This window comes from Puccinia triticina, chromosome 8A (assembly GCF_026914185.1).
Source record: "Puccinia triticina chromosome 8A, complete sequence".
NCBI lineage: Eukaryota > Fungi > Basidiomycota > Pucciniomycetes > Pucciniales > Pucciniaceae > Puccinia > Puccinia triticina.
In genome coordinates this window covers 2,222,882-2,243,182 of record NC_070565.1, presented here as the reverse complement: position 1 = coordinate 2,243,182, position 20,301 = coordinate 2,222,882, and positions in this window count along the sequence as shown.

Below are 20,301 nucleotides of genomic sequence, written 5' to 3'. Positions count from 1 at the left end.
GAAGCAACTGCTCGCGGCGCAGGAAGCGGCACAAGCCGCGCAGGCGCAAGCTTGAGCTGAATTGAAGGCGGTTCAAAACCAAGCTCGGGCCGATGTGAAGGCCGCACTGGACGCCTGGAGCAAGAACACGATCCCAAAAACTGAGTCTACTCCGGCCCCACAACTCGCTCCAGGCCGCATCGACCTTCAGCAATTCAAGATTTCGGACGGCCCATACTTCAAAGGCTCCTTTCAAGAGGTCGAGGCTTTCCTCCGCTGGATCCAAGCCCTACAGATTTTTTTTGCGACAAAGTCGGTCACACACGCAGACAATAAACGCCTCATTGTGGGCGGACTCATCTCGGAAACAAACCTTCTCTCGTTCTATTCGAACGAATTCGCCAAATATGAAGGGAAGTCTTGGGAAGACTTCAAAGAACGAATGTTTGAATTTGCCCTCCCCGTCGAATGGAAGACGGCCCTCAAGCGCAACATTGCCCAGCTAAAGATGACTGAAACCAAGACCTTCCTAGAGTTCAGTACCCGTGCGCAAATGTTACAAAGTCTGGTCAACTTCGACAAACATTCAATCAATGACTATGAGCTAGCCGAGGCGGTAACCTTTGGCCTCCCAGAGGTCCTTCAAGCAAAGATCGATGATCACCAAACCTTACGGTCGGCGAACTTCAAATACGGCGAGTTCGAGAGTCGCACCAGCGGGTTCTACTCAAATCTGCTTAAATCGTCCGCATTACGACTACGCCGGATTGCATCCACAAACACTGCCTCAAACAAGACGGTGGACACAATCTGGCGACTTCACGCTTATATGGACAGCGTCGGGCTGTGCCACTTCTGCAAGAAACACTGTGGAAGCGCCCACAGAGCTTGCCCCAATCCCATGGACAAGAGCCGGTTGGAGATACCGGCCTCGTTTGTCCCACCCCCAAAACCGGCTGACTACACCCCTCCGGTGGCTTGGGCATCAAAGAATAGTGGGCCCGCAAAAACAAGCCCGTCGGCCGCCGGCCGCCCAATTGGTCGTCCCGCAGGCGTTGCAGGACTCACGAACGAAGCACCTGATTTGGACGAACTGTCCGCCTCTTGTCTGGCTCGTGTGGACGGGCACTTGGACGAATTGGCTCACGATTTCGAGAACTGGCATTTGACGGCCGTTGAAGACAACATGCAGGCGGCAGCTATAGCGGGTGACCCCGACGCAATCAAAACGCTTGCCGTCTCATCGGCAACACAAGACGATGAATTCATCCCTGAAACCCCTCAATTTGATGAGGCCTCCTTCCTCAAGGCCTGCGGCGCCATTGCCGAGGGCGGGAGAGCCAAGTATGTACAGTCTCCCCTCAAACCGACCCACCAATTCCACAGAGGCCGATGCTTACGAGGGTCCCCTACAGTTCGGAGAATGTGTTCGCTCCCACTGCCTCAGAGACCGCGTTTGGCCCCACCGATCCTGGACTGGCGAGCCCGCAGGCCGACCTTGAAGCGGCCGACTTCGATGCCATCAATAACAACAACTGAGGCGCGATTGTCCCCGCCAAACTTGTGTGCATTGAGTAGGCCACCCTGCCGCCGATTCCCATCACTCCCTGGACCTTTTCCCGCCGCCCTTGCCATACAAGACCAACGGGGTTACCACCCCATCAGCCAGCCACAACCCGAACCACCTGCGGCTAAGAAGAACCGACAGCCCGACCGATCCACTGTCCCGACTCCCTCCCAATTGTCACCTTTGAGCTGGAGGGACCCTCCCCCTCATTTTTTTATAGGGGGGGAGACTGTGAAGCCCCCGCGCACCGCGAGGTTTCACAAGGACAATCACAGGCGCATTCCCCGTTCAACTATATCTTCTGGTCCTCGCACTTCGCCTAGCCGGCAGAGATCCCTGACTCATATCTCTCCCGGCTGGGTAAGCCATCCCTGTTTCCTTTCCTCTTTTCCCTGTCCCTTTCCCTCTTCTTTTATCATTTATTGTATGTACTCACCAGAGATCCCTGACTCATATCTCTCCCGGCTAGCTTCCCTCCTGCTCCCATATTGCAATTGATAGCCCCGTGAACCAGACTTGTCTCGAGGCTCCCCCTACTGTGCCCCCCTCTCGACAGACAGTGAAGGACCCCTAAGTAGAGTCCTTACAGCCATCAAATATAGAGAATCTTCCTTCATCATATAGCTTTCTCCAAGGATCTTGTAAAGAATTTTTCAGCTGGGCATCTTTAGCATTTTTCAACAAAAGTTCAGAAAATATAGTGGTGTTCTTATCCTGCTTTTAGCCTTCTCTCACTGATTCAAAGAACTCATTCTTGAAAGTAGAGACATGGATGCCCATGATGGGGAATCTATCATCATCTTTGTCTTCTGGGTCATAAGCAGGGTTACTAGGATCATTTGGCAAAGCCCATCTGCTCAGTCCATCAGCATTCTTGTGAATATTCCCATCTCTGTGGATTATGGTTATATTGCCTCTGTATTCCTGAATAGCTATCTGCCACCTGAGCATATGTCTGTTGGGAGTCTTCATGTTCAACAGTGATCTCAAAGCTGTGCAATCTGTTACAACATGAAAGACACTGCCATCCAAGTAGTAATGGAGTTTTTCCAGGGCCCAGACCAGACATAAGCATTCAAGTTGACTAGCCCCATATCTTGTTTCACTGTCCTTCAGTTGTCTGGATATGAAAACAATGGGCCCTTCTTTTCTTACTCCATAAATGACTTGGACTTGATGTAAAGCAGCACCTAGACCAGTCATGCTAGCATCTACATATAGTGTGAAGGGATGGGCCCAGTCAGGAAACAGTAGCAATGGAGCTGTTGTCAGTTTCTCTTTTAACAAGTTGTAGGCTACTATCCTATGATGAGTCATCTCATATATGACATCAATCCTTGTCAGTTCAGTTAGAGGTTTTGCTATCTCTGCAAACTTCTCAATGTGTTGTCTGTAGTAACCAGCAAAACCAAGAAAGGATTGCATTTCTTTCCTACTACTAGGCACAGGCTTTTGGAGGACAGCAGCTACTTTATTCTGATCTATTCCTATGGCAATGCCAGAGACAAGATGGCCTAGAGCTTTGATCTGATCAAATCCAAAGTTACACTTCTTCAGGGAGATTTTCATGTTCATGTTGATGACAACTTTCAGTATCCTGTCTATCCTATTGAGGTGTTCATCCCAAGTGTTGGACATAATGATGATATCATCAATGTCAATAATGACCCACTTCTCATCAATTTCTTTTCTAAACTCAATGTCCATCATTCTCTGGAAATGAGAGGGGGCATTCTTGATCCCAAAAGGCATTCTCAGGTATTCATAGATTCCTTTGTGCATAATAATCCTGAGTAGATGTCAAGAATCTTCTGCAATGACATTCTGGTGAAAACCTTTGAGTACATCCATACTAGTCAGATACTTGGCTTTGGCCAGGTTGTTCAGAGTCTCACTGATCTTGGGAATGGGATACCTGTCTGAAGCAGTATAGGAATTCAAAGCTCTGAAGTCTCCTACCATTCTGGATTTTCCATTATGCCAGGCAATGATTACAGGAGTAATGATCTCAACTACTTCATTATGACCAACTTTCCTTAGAACATTCAGGTTTACTAGCTCTTCAATATGTTGCTCAAGAGCTTCTCTGCTTTTGGGGCTGGCAGGATAAGGAGGTCTTCTGAGGAGAGGAGGATAAGGTCTCTCAGTTGTCAACTTGATATGAACTTCATGACCTTTAATGGCACCAAGGGGCTGGTTGGTGTTGTAGAAGGCAAGGTTGTTATTGTAGAGGACTTCAAACAGCTTCTCCTTTTGCTCAATAGTCAACTTATCACTGAACTTGGCTTCACAGAGTTCTTCTACAATAAATTGCTGCAGTTGAAGATGGGACTTCTTTACAGCAGAAATTTCATTGGAAGGACTCATTTTCTCCAGACGATGAGACTTAAAGCTGAATTTCTTCCTCTTGTTCTCATTTCCAATGGTAAAGAATCTCTCTTTGCTGTTTGTGATATCAAAGTCATAAAGAGACATGTAATCATTTCCAAGGATAAGGTAGTTTATTCTTGCATTTTTTATAACTACAAATTCTGCTAGAATTCTAATGGAACCTTTGGTGTGAGGAAAAACCAAAGCCATTTCTATTATGCCCATTGGCTGTAATTGGTCACTACAGCTGTGAAATTTAGCATGGTTGATTGGCATGAGCTTGTTTTCCCATTCTGGTATTACATAATCTAGCAATCTGTTACTGATGATTGAGCAAGAAGCTCCACTATCAAGAAGACATGAGTGTTCTCTGGATTCAATGAGGACAGTAGTGAGATTTGCTTTTCCAGTAAGATGAGCTTTTCCTCTATCAGGTTTACATTTCATGAGTCTAGCATCCTCTATGTGGGAAGACTGGCAGTATTTGTCCTAGGTCTGAGGTTGATGAGTTTCAGCTTGAATTTCAGCAATGGAGAAGTCTTGGTTTATCTCACACTCTACAGAATGTGCTCCAAAATCAAAATCAACTAAGGGATCATAATTGGCACCATTTCCATTGTCCATGGCAAGGATCATGTAATTGGTTCTATGATTCTCTTCCTCTTCATCCAGTTCTGATTCAGACTTATGTGGTTCACCTTGGTCTTCTCCATTGTCACTCTTGGGATCATCATCATCATCCATTCCTACATTATTGATTCTGTTCTTCTTCTTAGGGCATTCCCTGGAGAAGTGGCCAGTTTGTTTGCAAAAATGACATATAAGTTTTTCTTTCTCAGGGGCAGAGACAGGATTCTTTTTTGGTAGAGGAGTCAGTTGGCTTATCAGTTTTCTCAGGGGCAGGATTGTTTCTCCATTGGGATCTGTTAGGAGTGTTATAATTGTTTGTCACAGGCTTGTTCCTTTTCATGACTCTGTCTATGACTTCTTCAGCAATTATAACCATATCCTCAAAACTCATTTCAGTAGCATCTCTTTTGTATCTGCTTTTAATAGCATGCTCAAGGTTTGGAGGGCATTGCTTTAAGATTTTCTCACAAATAAGATACTGGCTGAGTTCAGGTTGATAAGCTTTCAGTCTTTCTCTCTGATTACCAAACCATATATGGATTTTCCTCCCATCATAGGCAAAGTGATCATTCTCAAACTCCTGTTGCATTTTCCATTTCCAGTTCTCAGTGCCAAACTTATTTCTGATGGCATTCTTCCACCAAGCCCAAGATTTGTTTCTATATTGGTCTCTGATTCCTAGGTACCAATTCCTTGCAGTGTCAGTCAACAAGATTGTTAATCTACTGATTATCATGTTATCCAGCATCAAGTAGTCTCTAACCAGGATATCAGTGTTTTTAATCCAAAGTTCATGATTGTAAGGCAATTCTCCAGAGAATTTCTCCCAGTCTCCATTCTTAGGAATACCTTTCCACAATTCCTTCCTCATAAGTCTACTGTTCCATGATCAATGTAGGGGAATTCCTCTTGAGCATTTGCATCAGGAGTATTGTCTGCAGGCTTGGGAAAGTTATCTCTTGTTGGTCTCTGGGGTTCAGGAGTAGGAACAGGAGGTGGGGCTCTGTGTTCCTGTTGTTGCTCATGGTGGACATTCTGAAAGGGATTATTGTATAAGAGATGAGGGGGTTGTTCTCTGTCATCTGGTATTATCAAGGAATCCAGCTTTGAGCTCACAGAGTTTACTAAAGATATTTCACTGAATCTTCTCATGGATTGTTCAAATCTGTTGTGCTCATTGGCATGAAGGTCATTGATCTGATTACCAATGGATGAAAGATTGTTGCTCACTTTCTCTTCAAAATCTTTCAGATTTTGACCAATTGTATCCATGTTGGAATGACATTGGGATTCATTTACCAGAATTAAATCTTGAACTGTCTCAAACTTCTCATCTATGTGTTTCTTCAGTTGTTCTAACACATTGTTATTCACTGTGGACTTCTCTCTGGCACTTTCACCTACATTGTTCAGGATTTGGTCAAGCAAAAGAGGAATGAATTCATTCTTAAAGAAATCAAGAATAGAATGATTCAGGACATCTTTAAAATTGCTGACACAAGATTCAAGAAGAATACCAGGAATGGTTTCAACAGTACCAGATAATTCAGAGAGAAATTTAGAGAACAAGACTTGTAATTTTTCTTCTAGAAACAAGGGACCACTTCTAGACATTTCAGAGTTAAGATTATTGAGGAAAAATTCTCTATTTGAGGGATCAGAGAGGTTGTCAATATCTAAACTAAGGCCTAATGGGGAATCACTACTTAAGGAACTTTTAGTTAAAGACTCATCTAACAAGGGCCTCTCCCCCTGGCTCTCCCTCGTCCATAGCCTCTCCTCACTCCTCGTGTGGCTCTCATGAGGTATTCTCCTATTTGTAGGACTCTCTGAGTGTCGTCCTGTGGGCGTCTCCAGCTCCTCTCTGATCCTCTCCAGTTGTTTTGAGGATGGGGGGGGTTGTGGCCTGCGAATCCTTGCGGCATTTGAGGATAATGGTGTGGATTGTAGCCGCCAGTTTTGTCAGAAAAGAAATGGCTCCACCAGGACTCGAACCCGGGTTGGGCTAACTCTAGGTGCCTGCTTTACCACTAAGCTACAAAGCCTGAGTTGCCAGATTCATAATCTAACATCCTCCCGGAATCTGGATGCTCTAAGGCTCTCCTAGACCCGCTGGTGTGCTCTCTCCTCTGCAGGTACGCTTGGCTCTTTGAGCTCAAGACTGTAAATCTGTCAGAAAAGAAATGGCTCCACCAGGACTCGAACCCGGGTTGGGCTAACTCTAGGTGCCTGCTTTACCACTAAGCTACAAATCCTGAGTTGCCAGATTCATAATCTAACAAGTTTTAGGATGCTGGCTGGGGCGGAATAATTGAACCACCTCTCGCGGTATAGAAGCTGGTGGCGGCCTCACTTGGAGCGTCTGCGGCGGTGGCAGCGGCGGCATGGGAGGTCCTTGGTAATGCTGGCTCTCTAGGCGCGGCTGGGATTGAGGCTGTAGTTGAAACTGAGCCTGGTTGGAGGGGATAGGACCCTGGAACTCCTGCGCTATAGCCCGTAGTTGAGAACCCGTTGGTTCTGGTTTTGGCGTCGCTAGAATAGGTTGCTGGCTGGCGTGCGGCACTATGGCTAGCTGCGAATGAGGCCGGGTTATTTGCGCCGTGGAGTTCTGCGGTCCTGGGCCGTTGTTCTGATTCATTAAAGAGGCTTCCAGGTTGTGTAGTTTGTCTCTGGGTATCCATTCTTGGCAGAGACGGATACCGTCGTTCCTCTCAACTAATTCTATTATCATCTCTTGCGTTAGAGAAGCTTGGGAGAGGAGGCGCCTCATGGTTAACATGTTCTGCGCCTCCCTGGCTCGGACAAAGAGGTCAAATTGTTTGTTGAACATGCTGATGAGGCTGGATAATTCCTCCTCTTCTGGAATAAGATCCATCGGGCCTGAGGACGCTTCCCGTCGAGGGCTCTGAGTGTACAGAAGGAGGGCTAGATTGGGCGGCGCCGTGGGTCTCATGCCCTCTGGGTTGATAGGCTGGGAGAGCGGTTGACTTGTCAGAGGGAGGTTCACCGTAAGATCTATATGTTCCCTGTCTATAGGCCGTGGAACTGGTGTGGATCTGTTCGACGCTAGGGCTATGGACGTTTCTCTTAGCTGGTATAGCGCCGGGGGGATCCCTGTGTCTGGTGGAAGTGGTTCCTCCTCGGGGAGCTTGAGGAAATCCTCCTGCAGAGGCGGCAAGGCTGATTCTAGCTCTTTGAAGCCGTTCTCTTGCGGCGGGGCTGAGGCGGTAGCGGTGGCGCAATTCTTCTGAGAGGTCTCTGCCATTTCTAAGGTGGGGAGGCATAGTGATTATTTGTAAGAAGGAGGATAATCACTTGGGAAAGGGGAAGGATTAAGAATTATTCAATGGTAAATACCTAAGGGTTTAGATTTAGCGGAGATTCTTTTGCTTTTCCTAGTAGTAGAAGAAAATTTTTTCTTGATTTCTTTTGCGCTTGAATTCGCTGTGGAATTAGAGGTACACTCTGCTATATTAACAGGAGCTATAGTCTTCTTTCGGCGAGTTTTCGGCGCTTTTGCGGTAGCAATAGGGGTTCACGAGGTGCTACTAATCAAGTTGCCGTTACAAGGATCTGCTACTACTCTATTGTTGTAGTTTTCTTTGTCTGCGCTAGTCTGCGCCGTTACAAGAAATTTTATGGTCAGTTGCGGTAATTGAAGTACAGAAGGAGGAGAATCTTTTGAGCTTACTCCGTTTTTTGCTATCTCTTCTTGATCCGAAGATATAGAGGGTTCTGGGGAGGATAAGTCCGACGAAGGGATAAATAGCGGTGCGGAGGAGTCGCAATTCTGCACTTTCACAAGTACACAGGACGTAAAAAAAATTATCAAGGGTTCAGTTAGGAAATTTATCAATATAAAAGCAATTTTGGATAATTTTGGAAGAATTTGAGCGTTAGTAGGATATGTAGAAAAATTTTTAAAGTGTTTTTTCAAATTTTAAGAGTTTTTTGTTTGATTTAGTCAGGATGATCAGTCCTTTGGCTTTATAGCAGTCTAGAATTATGAAAAGGTGAGTAATTTTCCCGATGAGGCCCCCAATTGTGAGCCTGAGTCTCTTTAGTGACAGCAGGACACAAGAAAGAAAGGGGGGAATAATTGGATTTCTTTGGATAAAGAAAATACAATTAACAGAGAGAGAGAGAAAGAGAAAGAGAAACAGAGCAGAGTCAGGATAAGAAGATATTCAAGATTATTGTGGTGAGAATGCACGTCCACAGGCAAAGCTACCTCTTCAGAAGAGTGCTGCCAAGCTGTGCTAGAAGTGCTACAGCCTCCTCTCACTAAAGAAACGTGGAGGGATCCTGACAGATATGAGGGACAGCCCTGTGACCAAGAATGAGGCAAAGAACAGTGATTATGAAGGGACAGCCCTTTGGTCAATTAAGAGGCACAGGCCAGCAGTTATAGAGGGACAGCCCTGTGATCAAAAGAAGGCAAAGGGCAGCAGTTATGGAGGGACAGCCCTGTGATCAAGAGAAGGCAAAGGCCAGCAGAAAAGAACAGATCAAGCAAGACACAGAGTTGTACCTCTGAGATAAACAAGGTTCAGTGAAAGAGGTTAATTACTGTCAATATCCTAGGCGCCTGTGACGGTAGGTATACTGGGAGTGTTGTAAACTCTTTGGTGGTGATCCTGGGGTTATCTGGGGTGTGGTTCTGGTGTGCTGAAGTCTGTAGATCCGCCTCAGGCAAGGGGTATCCTGACTACGAAAATTTTCACAGTTTGCTTATGTAATTTACATATGTACATGTGGTTTGGTGCGCCTGGTAGCGCTGACACGTCACAACTGCGCATGCGCGCTACAACTCAATAACTCAGGGAAGGAGTATAGTTACAAGGAATTGATAAGTTGTAACTAGGGTTAAAATTGCATGAGGAAACAGAATATGAAGTCAAAACAAGGTTATCTCTTAAGATGAAAAAGATATAAAGTAATTCATATGTAACAAAGGTAGAACAGGCAGCTTTTAGGTCAGCTGTGATGACTCTACGGCTGACAGCTTGACCTAGACCTTTTGTTTTGGCAACACTAGTACACACTAGGTCGCAACACGTATCAAATCATGTAGTTAGCATAAAATCTTTTCCCTCTAAACCCAAACATGTTTGCGGGACCCTCCGGGTAGAGAAATGCATTATTTGTGGCGATGCCACGCAAGTGTTGAGACTCCAATCTACACTCTACCAATAATCCCTTGAGAACTCGGGCCGATGGAGCTTGGCAAAATCAAGGATTTCCTCTCCAACGGTACGACTCCGCAATCACCTTTGGAGAAAGAAGTGCGCTACCTGAAAGGCTACGCTTTGAATACTTTAAAAGGCTACAACGCGGCTGTTAAAAAGCTCAAAAAGAGTTTATCCGAACGGATTTGAACTCCCACTTACAGGAGAAGACATCGAAACCTTTTGCTGTTGGGCCGGAAGAGACAAATGCAACCCGGGAAACCACAATGTAGCAGCAACCACACTAACAAAGTACCTTTCCGGGCTCAAGGCGTGGCACCTCTACCATAAGAAGCCATATCCATCAGAATGGGAAGGCCAAATTGAAGTGTTCCTCAAGTCATCTGCAAAAGCAGACGCTGCAACCCCCAAGAAACCAAGGGAGGAAGCAGTCCACCTGTCCCACTTGTTTTTTCTGGCAGAACAGCTCATCGACGGCACGGCTGAAGAGAAAGCAACACTAGATCTGGCATTAGTTGCCTTCTGGGGGATGGCTTGCCTGGCAGAGCTGACTTACGACATGAAAGATGGCCCAATGGACAAATCAATGAAGCTGTTAACCTCTGACTTCAGCAAAGGAGATCAGAACCAGACAATCCTATCGCTCTGAAGTGCAAAAACATGCAAGCCAGGCGAAGTTCAATTAATCAAGTTGATGAAGCTTCCTCATGGCCTATGTCCCACTCTGGCAGTCCAACGGAGGCTAGACGAGGCAGGATCAATGGGGACCTCCCTTTTTGGGTACAACATCAACGGGAGACGGCAGCACCTAACACGCTCAGCGGTAATTTTGGTGCTCACAAAGACATGCGCCAAAGGTGGTTTTGGCGGACTCTCCGGCCACTCCTTTCGCGTAGGGAGCGCTTCCTTACAGATGGCCCTAGGAATCAGCACCCAAGAGATCTGCCCCTTGGGAAGATGGCAGTCAAACTGCTACAAGCTATATATTCGACAGTATTCACCTACTCAACTTGAAAACTCTCTTTCTTTACTGTCCATCTTAGAAGGCAGGTGGGTAAATGGGGAGTAAACACACAGTTTAGTTCAACTCTGTCAAGTTTTGACCGCAAGAAGTGGGTTATTGGGCAAGGCTCAGGCTTCCGGTTTTCCAGCCAGAGTTGATGGGTCTAGCACTGATCCCCCACTTGCGTGCTCTTTTTCTTCTGCTCCGGGGGGTTTCTTCCCTCCTCTCAAGCCACCAAGACCTAAAAACAATTCTGGGTCGTACTCAGAGACTCGGGGGACACGGGGTTGAAGCCCCCCCCCCCCCCCCCGACCCACACACGGCCAGCTTGAAATACCCCTTAAAGGTATTTGGGCTGGCCTAGAGCAAGCACCAAGGCATGCGCCAAATGCTTGCTTGAAAGCGTAAGAATAATGAGACTACAGGGGAAGAGAAAACCCAAGCCCCTCCGGGGCTAAGTCCTTCCCCACTAGCCCACTAAGTTCCTCAAGGGGCTTAGTTGCAGCGGCAGTAAGGAATGGATGGTAAGGAACCGGAGCGAAGCGCAGCGCAGTGCAGTGCAGCGAGGTCCTGTGGTCCATGGGAACTACCCATAGCAACAGGACTTGGTACGCGTGTGAGGCGACTTCTTCCTCCTGGAAGAAGCAAGCCTCAGGTAGGCTAGGGAACAGAAATCCACGCCTCCTCCTTGCGCGCCCATCACAATCACAACAGTAGCAGATACTGGACGAGTGACATGTGACAGCTTAGCGCAGACCATAGTCCAGCCCCAAGAGGAAGGGCTCTGGTCAGAATATAAGGAGGCCGCCTCCGGCCCTCCTCATATCCCCAGCTCCAGCCTTCCTCACATCCGCTCAGAGTACCGCTTCCCCTGCCGCATTTTCATCTTCCTTTTTTGACACCTCCCACCCGCCCTACAAGTTAGACTCTTGGGGGGTCAGTACTGAGACCGGAGTGGGTCTAGCACTGATCCCCCACTTGCGTGCTCTTTTTATTCTGCTCTGGGGGGTTTCTTCCCTCCTCTTGAGCCACCGAGACCCAAAAACAATTCTGGGTCGTACTCGGAGACTCGGGGGACACGGGGTTGAAGCCCCCCCCCCCCCCCCGACCCACACACGGCCAGCTTGAAAATCCCTTAAAGGTATTTGGGCTGGCCTAGAGCAAGCACCAAGGCATGCGTCAAATGCTTGCTTGAAAATGTAAGAAGAATGAGAGTACAGGGGAAGAGAAAACCCAAGCCCCTCCAGGGCTAAGTCCTTCCCCACTAGCCCACTAAGTTCCTCAAAGGGCTTAGTAGCGGCGGCAGTAAGGAATGGAAACGCATGCATGAGGTGACAGTAGACTGCATGAGATGTCATACAGGGGGAATTAGTGTATACCTAAAGTCTGAGGCTGCAGAAACAGTGTAAAGGATGTCATAATATGTATATAAAGGAGTGTATGTAGTTAATATGTAATGAGTGTAGCCTGACAGGGAGATGTATGTTTGTATCCTGTGATGTGTATAAGTGTACTACTGTGAAACTTGGGTTGGGGCAGGTGACAGCTGGGTTACTGGGGCTGGCCGTGTGATAGGTGTCCATGAGGTGTAACTTCCACACTAGAGGGGGCCCAGGGGTACTTCCAGTGGTGACTAGGGGTGAAATTGGCCGTAGAATCCATTTCTGGGGTCCAATTGGTGGTATCTTGAGGCCTAGTTTAGTAATTATGTGGCATAGCAAAAAAAATTATTTTTCCACTTTTCCGTCTACCACAATGTCATATTAAAATCAACAAAGAACTGAAGAAGAGGAATAGAGAATCAGAAATCAAAAAAAGAAGATCAGCTTTGCTGAACCAACCATCTACATCCAGAAACCCACCCACCAACTCCTTTTCCCTTCCCTCATCACCATCATCAAGCGGCAATATGGAACCCAACCTCACCCCGCAACAAGCTAGGCAGCTCCTCCACAATCTCCGGGAAGAAATCACCGCCCTGCGCAACAACCAAGCGCAGATGCCAGTAGTTGAAGCGCCAGTCGTTGCCCGCCACCGTACACGTCAGGAGATGATCATGGGCAACTTCCTCAATAAGCCCATGCAAGTCCACCATAAGCTCAACCCTCAAAAGCCAATCCTGGCTTATGAAGGAACAAACTTTCCGTCCTGGGAGGCTGAAATTGATCAAACCCTCCGCCATGTGCTCATTCATCAAGAACCTTTCACAGACAAGACGTAAAACTTTTCTATCTTGTCTGTGGAAGTGTAAGGGTCGAGTCCCTTCACTGGAGCGGACGACGGAGGAGCGGTGGAATGGGCGCGGAGGAGGAGTTCTAGGACCAAACTGGGGGCTTTGATTGCTAGGACTGGTTCAGAGAGACTGCTAGTCAGTTCTCTCTTAGAGGGATGAGAAGAGAGAACACACAAGAGAAGAAAGAAAGAGGCTTACCTGGTTCAGAGAGACTGCTAGTCAGTTCTCTGCTGAACCAGGGAAGGAAGTGAACTGGGCTATATCTGACTATGTGACATGTGGGAGTCATCTGTGACTCCTTGTGAACCCCAAGGGAGGAGGGGGGTTTACAGGAAGAAGCGTCCACCGTTGCCAGTCTTATGTGCAACACGATTGTCAATACACTTGGAAACATCATTGATGCCTTGAAGATGACCTTGCCCAAGGAAATATTCAAACTTTTGCTGACCAAGTGCTCCCAGTCCGACTGCCAACAAAAGATTGAGCTTCTGAACCAACTTTTCCAGCTTATCAATGATCCAACACCGGCATTGGATGGTACTTTGTATGTTTGGGCAAGGCTCAAGTCGGAACTGGCTGAGCTTAAGATCACATGGGACATAGGTCTGGGGATCCTCTTGCAATCCCATTTCAAGCCACCCGTTGGTGTTGAAGCAATGATGTTTGGATTTACAGTCAACCAGCAACTCAACAAACAAGACGCCCCACCGTTTGATAATGTCATGACAATCATCCAGTTTGCTTCCAACAAACTGCGCAACAAATTGGGTAGTCCATTGCTCCCGTTATCATCCACAGCCGCAGATCCTATGGCCATGGAGTTGGATTGGATTCATGCAATGCAACATCAGTCTTGCTATGTCCCGCCTCAACGCAGAGCGGGATCCCAACCACCCCATCAACAATCAACTCTGTCTCTTTACAAGGCCGCTCACTTCAAGTTTAAGGACCAATCTGAAGCCCTTGTAAAGAAACACGGTGCACATTGTATCTATTAGCACATTCACTGGTACCCCAACTGCGCTCATTTTTGGAAGGACATCGCAACGGGAAAAATCAATCCTCCGAGTGCTGATCAAAACAAGAAAGGATCAAAATATCGCCCACCCCCTTGCCCCGAGAACAGCAACCGATTATGACAGGTCAACATTCCTGAAGTGAAGGACAGAGTCCTCCTTGAGTCTGGTGCCTCAGCCCACATAAGCGGTGATTCGCCGTTATTCAACGTCAAGAGGAAACTGACAAATCCTTGTACGTTCTACTTGGCGGTCTCTGATTGCAATGTATCGGTCTTGTAAATCGGAAGTGTGAAAATCCCAATGCCAACGGTACTGTTGAAGATTGAGGACGTTTATCACTGCCCCGGTGTCAATGGTATCATCCTGTTGACTGGCTGTCTATTGTCTTCTGGCTGGCAACTGAAATATGATGGAACTCAAGCAACGTTGTTAGACCCTTGTAAAAATCATTATGACACTGTATTCTGACATTAGCTCAGTTGGTAGAGCATTTGGCTTTTAACCATGAAAGAAAAGTGACTGAAGGTTGAGGATGAGATGAGACAAGGGCTGAAGAAGTCAAGAGCACAAGATGCTCAGGGACTCAGAACAAAAGATCAGAAGTCTCCAGAGGAGCAGGTCTGTCTGATATGGGCCCAGAACTGAGTGAGTATGTATTTCATGAGGGAACAGAAGAAATACACTGCGGCAAGGGGCCTAGAGAGGGGGCATAGTTGGCTATGGAACCCTCTGGAAAGGAAAAGTACAACAACAGAAATAGGCCCTCTTCTGGGCATGGGGCAGAATTCTAAAATATTCCACAATTATTGTTGGTTGCTTAAGACTACCGCCTTCTTGCAATCTAGACAGATATCCCAATGTCCGTCTTTTGACCCGTACATCTTGCACATGCGCCTTGGCCACATTTCTGATGAAGTTGTCAAACAATTTCTGCGCCTCAACTACCCGGATTTCAAGATTCAATGGAAGGCATTCTTCTGTGAACAGTGTGTGCAATCCAAAAGCCTTGACAAGAAGACTCTTGGAATGGAGACCCAGATCCCTTGTGACAATCCACTTGACTTCTGCGTGTCGGATGTTATTTGACAGCTCTGTTTATGAAACTTAGGGCAGAAAACCCATCAAAATAAGGGTTTTGGGCCCTATTACTATAACTGTACTGATATAAACACTGGTAATTTAAATTACCAAACTTTTTACGTGGCAAATAAGGCCACTAAAGGGTTTTAACACTCTGTAACAGAGGAGGAATTAATTATGTAATTATTAATTACAGGGAATTAATTTGGCGTAAAAGTAGGTGGTAAGCGCTTAAACTGATTGGCTGCTTGACAGAGGCGGTGGTCTTACGGCAACTACTTATAAGGATAAAGCTTTAAATATGCTAATAAGGGGTTTTTGATGATTTAAAGGGTTTAATCCAGTGGATTTTACGTGCTGGGGATGGTTTATAAGGAAAAAGTGGATACAATAGTAGCAGAGGAGAATATTCACGGCAAACTTACAGTTTATGGGCGGTGAATGGTCTGGGGGATCTTTTCCTGAGGGCCAAATAGACCTCTATTTATAGAGGGGACCTCAGTGGTGTTCATATTTCACTTGAGGAAAGCGAGATTGATAGGCGAGGAGGAGGGGTTGAACAAGGAGCTGGTTCTGGGGACTTTGGCCAAGGTGGGTCTTGATTGTTTAAGCTCTGACTCAATGACTTGATTACATGTCCGAGCAGCGGACTTAGAACACACAACTAGAGAGCCCCCCAGCAAGATCCAAAGGGGGGCCTAGAAACAATGACATGACAACAAGACAGAACAGGAGGACCACTTGGTCAGACGGAACAGGAAAAGGCCACATGGCCAGACAGCACAGGAGGGATGGAAGACCACATGGTCGGACAGGACAGGAATAAAGGCCACATGGCCAGACAGGACAGGATAAAGGCCACATGGCCAGACAGGACAGGATAAAGGCCACATGGCCAGACAGGACATGAAGAGGACAGTGAGCGGACAGGCTCTTATTCTGACAAGTGGGTGTAAACACTGAGTCCTTTTCTCCCTATGGGAGTATCCAGGGGTGTAGCCGTAAAAAGGGCTTGGCTGTGGGCAATTTATTTGTATTGTAATAGACTAATTTCCCTGACTCTGTCACATGACATGTTTATAACCAATTGTCAAGTGAAAGAGCTTCAGCAGAAGTCTACATAATACTTTCACGGGGTATTTTTACACGAGTAATATTAATCATTACTGTACAACAGTTTATTTTTATGTACTTTGATTATTTTACTAAATTTTTGTATGTAATACTATTTTTGGGCGCTTTCTGGGGCCAATTCTTATTTATACAATTAGTACATGAAGGAATAGGAATAAGGGGGTACTTTGAGTGGGTGACCCCCCTTAATTTATGATCAGGAATCTGATTCTGCAATAATAATTTAATAATTATTATTATCTACTAAGTTATTGCAGTCTTTTGGATACTTGATGTATCTCTAAGGCTGACATTATTGGACCTCTCAACCTGGACATCAATGGTTGTAGATATCTGGTGACTCTACGGGATCATGCCAGCACGTACACCTTCTGTGCGCCGATGCAACACAGAAGTGATGTTCCTGAGAAGATTATGGGCTGGATCCGCCACCTCAAGACTGCCGTTGGGAAAGTTCCAACCTACCTGCGCTGCAATAATGCGCTGGAGTATACCAAGAGCCTGAAGCCTCAACTAGAAGCCATTGGTACTACTCTAGGGCCTGTTACGCCGTATTCACCGGAGAAAAACGGAGAGGCCAAGCGAGTCAACCGCACGCTTGGCCATATGGCCCATACAATGCTCCACTCAAGTGAGCTGTCTAGCAAGTGGTGGAGTTTTGCCTTTTCCACAGCGGCACACCTTCACAATAGCATGCCAAACAGTCAAAATAACAAAAAAACACCCCTGGAGCTACTGTATAAGGTGAAACCCATTGCAGCAACCCTTTTCCCGTTTGGAGCTAGGGCAATCATCCATATTCCTGAGGAACAACAGAAGAAACTAGACAAACGCGCTTGTGAGGGTCAATTACTCGGCTACCCTGCACTGGGTACTGGTTGGCTCTTTTGGGTTCCAAGTGAAAGGAGAATGGTTCACTCGAGTTTGGTAAATTTTCCAGATTTCCAGAAGTTACCTGTCCAGAAATTTACAACCAAAACTGGGCCCAACTTGCTCACCAAACTGGAAACTGAGAATGAAAGCCAAGTTGATTTAATCCTAAATCAGATCATGCTGCGAATTGGTGAAGAGAAAACGGCTGAGATTGTGGAAGAGAAACGGCACCAACTTTCCTTACTGTCAACAGATGAAGAGCACAACCTACCTTCAAGCAAGCGCCCATCTCTGGCAAGCAGCTGCGAAGTATGAAATGCTGAAATTTGATCAATTGGAAGTTTGGATTCCAACAAATCCACCAAAGGCGTGTAAGGCACTGGGTGCGCGCTGGGTTTTTTCCATCAAGAGGAAACCAGATGGCTCCGTTGACAAATACAGGGCCTGGTATGTAGCCAAGGGATTCAACCAACAGATGGGCCTTGACTATAATGAAACCTACGCTCCAACTGCCTCTCTCAACACCCTTTGCCTCCCATTTCGCTGGCAATCTCAAACAAACTCCATACCACTACTTTTGATGTGGGTTCAGCTTACCTGTACAGCCCAATTGAGAAAGAGGTGTATATACAACCTCCGGTTGAGATCACTCCCTCACTCAAGGGTAAGGTTATGCGGCTCAAGATAGCGCTTTACGGCACCAAACAGGTGGCTCGCTGCTGGTTGAAATTTTTCCAGAAAACAGTGGAGTCCCTCGGGTTTGAGGCCAGTGAGATGGAACCATCACTTTACCTGTTTCAACCCGCGGGTCAATTCATCATCATCTGGCTTCACGTTGATGATGGATTTGCCGTGTCATCCAACAAGCAACTTCTAGCGGATCTACGGAGTGGGATGGAAAGCCAACTGGAAATTAAATGGTCCGACAATCTCCAGCGCCTTGTGGGAATTGAATTCAATTGGAACGGCAATCAGCTTTGCCTAGCTCAGTCACTGATGGCAAAACAGATTGTGGAGACCTATCACAGAAAGGTATTCCCTCATCACTGCCTGCTTCCTGAATCCAATCTCAAGAGCTACTCTGGCAACCCGGTGGATCAGACTGGATACCGTTCAGTCATTGGGTTGCTAATGTATCTGGCATGTGTCACTCGCCCTGATCTGTCCTATGGTGTGAATTTATTGGCGCGTTTTTTGTTGGCACCTTCCAAGGAACACTGGAAAACACTCAACTGGTTAATTGGCTATTTGGAATGGACGGCGGATAGGGCCCTTGTGTACAGTGCGGGGAACGGCAAAATGGACCTCTGGACGGATGCAAATTGGGGAGGCGAACACAAGCGGTCAAAAAAGGGCTACCTTCTCACACACAGCAGGAATAGTGTGGCGTGGGGATCAAAAAGGCAGACAGTTGTGGCGATGTCAACTTGCCCGGCAGAATACCTTGCACTCTCTGAAGGCGCGCAACAACTGGCGCATCTTCTCAACATTTTGGAGGAGATTGGAGTCAGCCCCAAGTTATTAATGCACTGCAATAATGAGGCGGCCATACTCATTACTACGGACAACACATCAAAAAAGAAGACCAAATATCTACAGAAGGCCTTTTATTTTGTGAATGATCTAATCAGAGAAAATAACATTGACATCTCCTGGACCAGCACCCACAATCAACTTGCGGATGTACTGACAAAGAGCTTAGGACCAACCAAAATGACTGGCGCACTGGAGCAACTGGGGGTCAGGAGGTAGTTTTTGAAATCTTGGGGGGGGGGGGGGGGGTTGGAGTGCCTCTGGTAGAGTCATAGTAGCAAAGATTACATAAACACAGTTTGAGCATAACCGTGTACTTAGACTCTAAACCTAACCAATGCTTAGTCATCAACAACCGGTTAGGTTTAGACTATATAACCTGGCCGGACCTGCGCCCGGCTCCAATCTCTTTTCCTCAGCAAGATTGGAGCCGGATTTTTCAGTGCCAAGACTGACCGCAACGGGACTGTTCCAACCAGGTTAGTACAGTCACTGGACAGATTAGAGATGGCAATGGTACCTGGGTACCCTCCGCGTGTCCGGGTACCATGCTTTTTTGGCCCAAAACAGATACCCGTACCCATACTTGGCACCTGCGGCAGCGGTACCCGGGTATTTTTGGCGGGTACAGGCGGTCATGTGGTAAGACCAGTCAAAACCAAACCCTTTAAAATATACATTAAAATACAATTTACATATATTGTATTCAAGTACAAACCTTCAAAAGCGTGGAAGAATCTAGTTTACAAGTTATAAGATAGTTACATACAAATTACATAAGAACTGATCATCTTAATGCACACAAAAACGCTGAACACCCTTGAAAATACATGTACACATTTTTGTTTTCACATAGTGTTTCTTTTATCACAAATACAGGTAGAAATCACTCATGTCTTGGCAATCACCTCTAAATGGCCAAGTTTTCCTCAATAGGAAATTTCCCCACACAGATTCTCAATCACATGTAGCAAATCACTTCTTAGACGTAATTTTCCTTCCCAATTAGTCCAAGCCAAGTTGTCATAACCCAAAGGGGAAATTGTTTTCATTACATATGTAAATCTTTCCCAACTGGTACATTTATTTCACATTACATTGAACAGCTTTCCTCATTAGTACATTTATTTCACTACAGTGTAAATCACTCTCAGACGTGATTTTTCCTATAAAAGGAGGCCACTCTTGTCAGCTGGCTACTATGGCAGAGCCACCGTGACATAGAAATAAAAACATAAAAAGTAGTATTACATATGAAAGAGACATGATTACTCTTACATATGTAAAACTACGCAAAAACATTAAATACATATATAAATAACTAATTACTCAGCTTTATGTAACTAATATGGGAAATGTTATAGAAGATTCTTATTCTACGGGTAAAATAACCTAGGGTACCTCACTTACAAGTACCCTTAATTATTAGCCCTTCCTTGTGTAAACTAACTTCAAAGGTTGCGCAAGTGCATCGCGCCCTGAGCAGATGCACTTGTATGCACATATATAAATAAGTACATATATTTACTACCATTTTTAGTAACGTAACTGAGGTGTTGTGTACAGTTCAAAAGATAGCTTTATTTGTTGCGTGGCGCCCCCAAGCCCGCGTGCTCTGTTGCCTAGAGCTCAAGCCCGCGCCCATAGTGTACATATATGCATAATGCATAAACAAGCCCGCAACCAAAGCG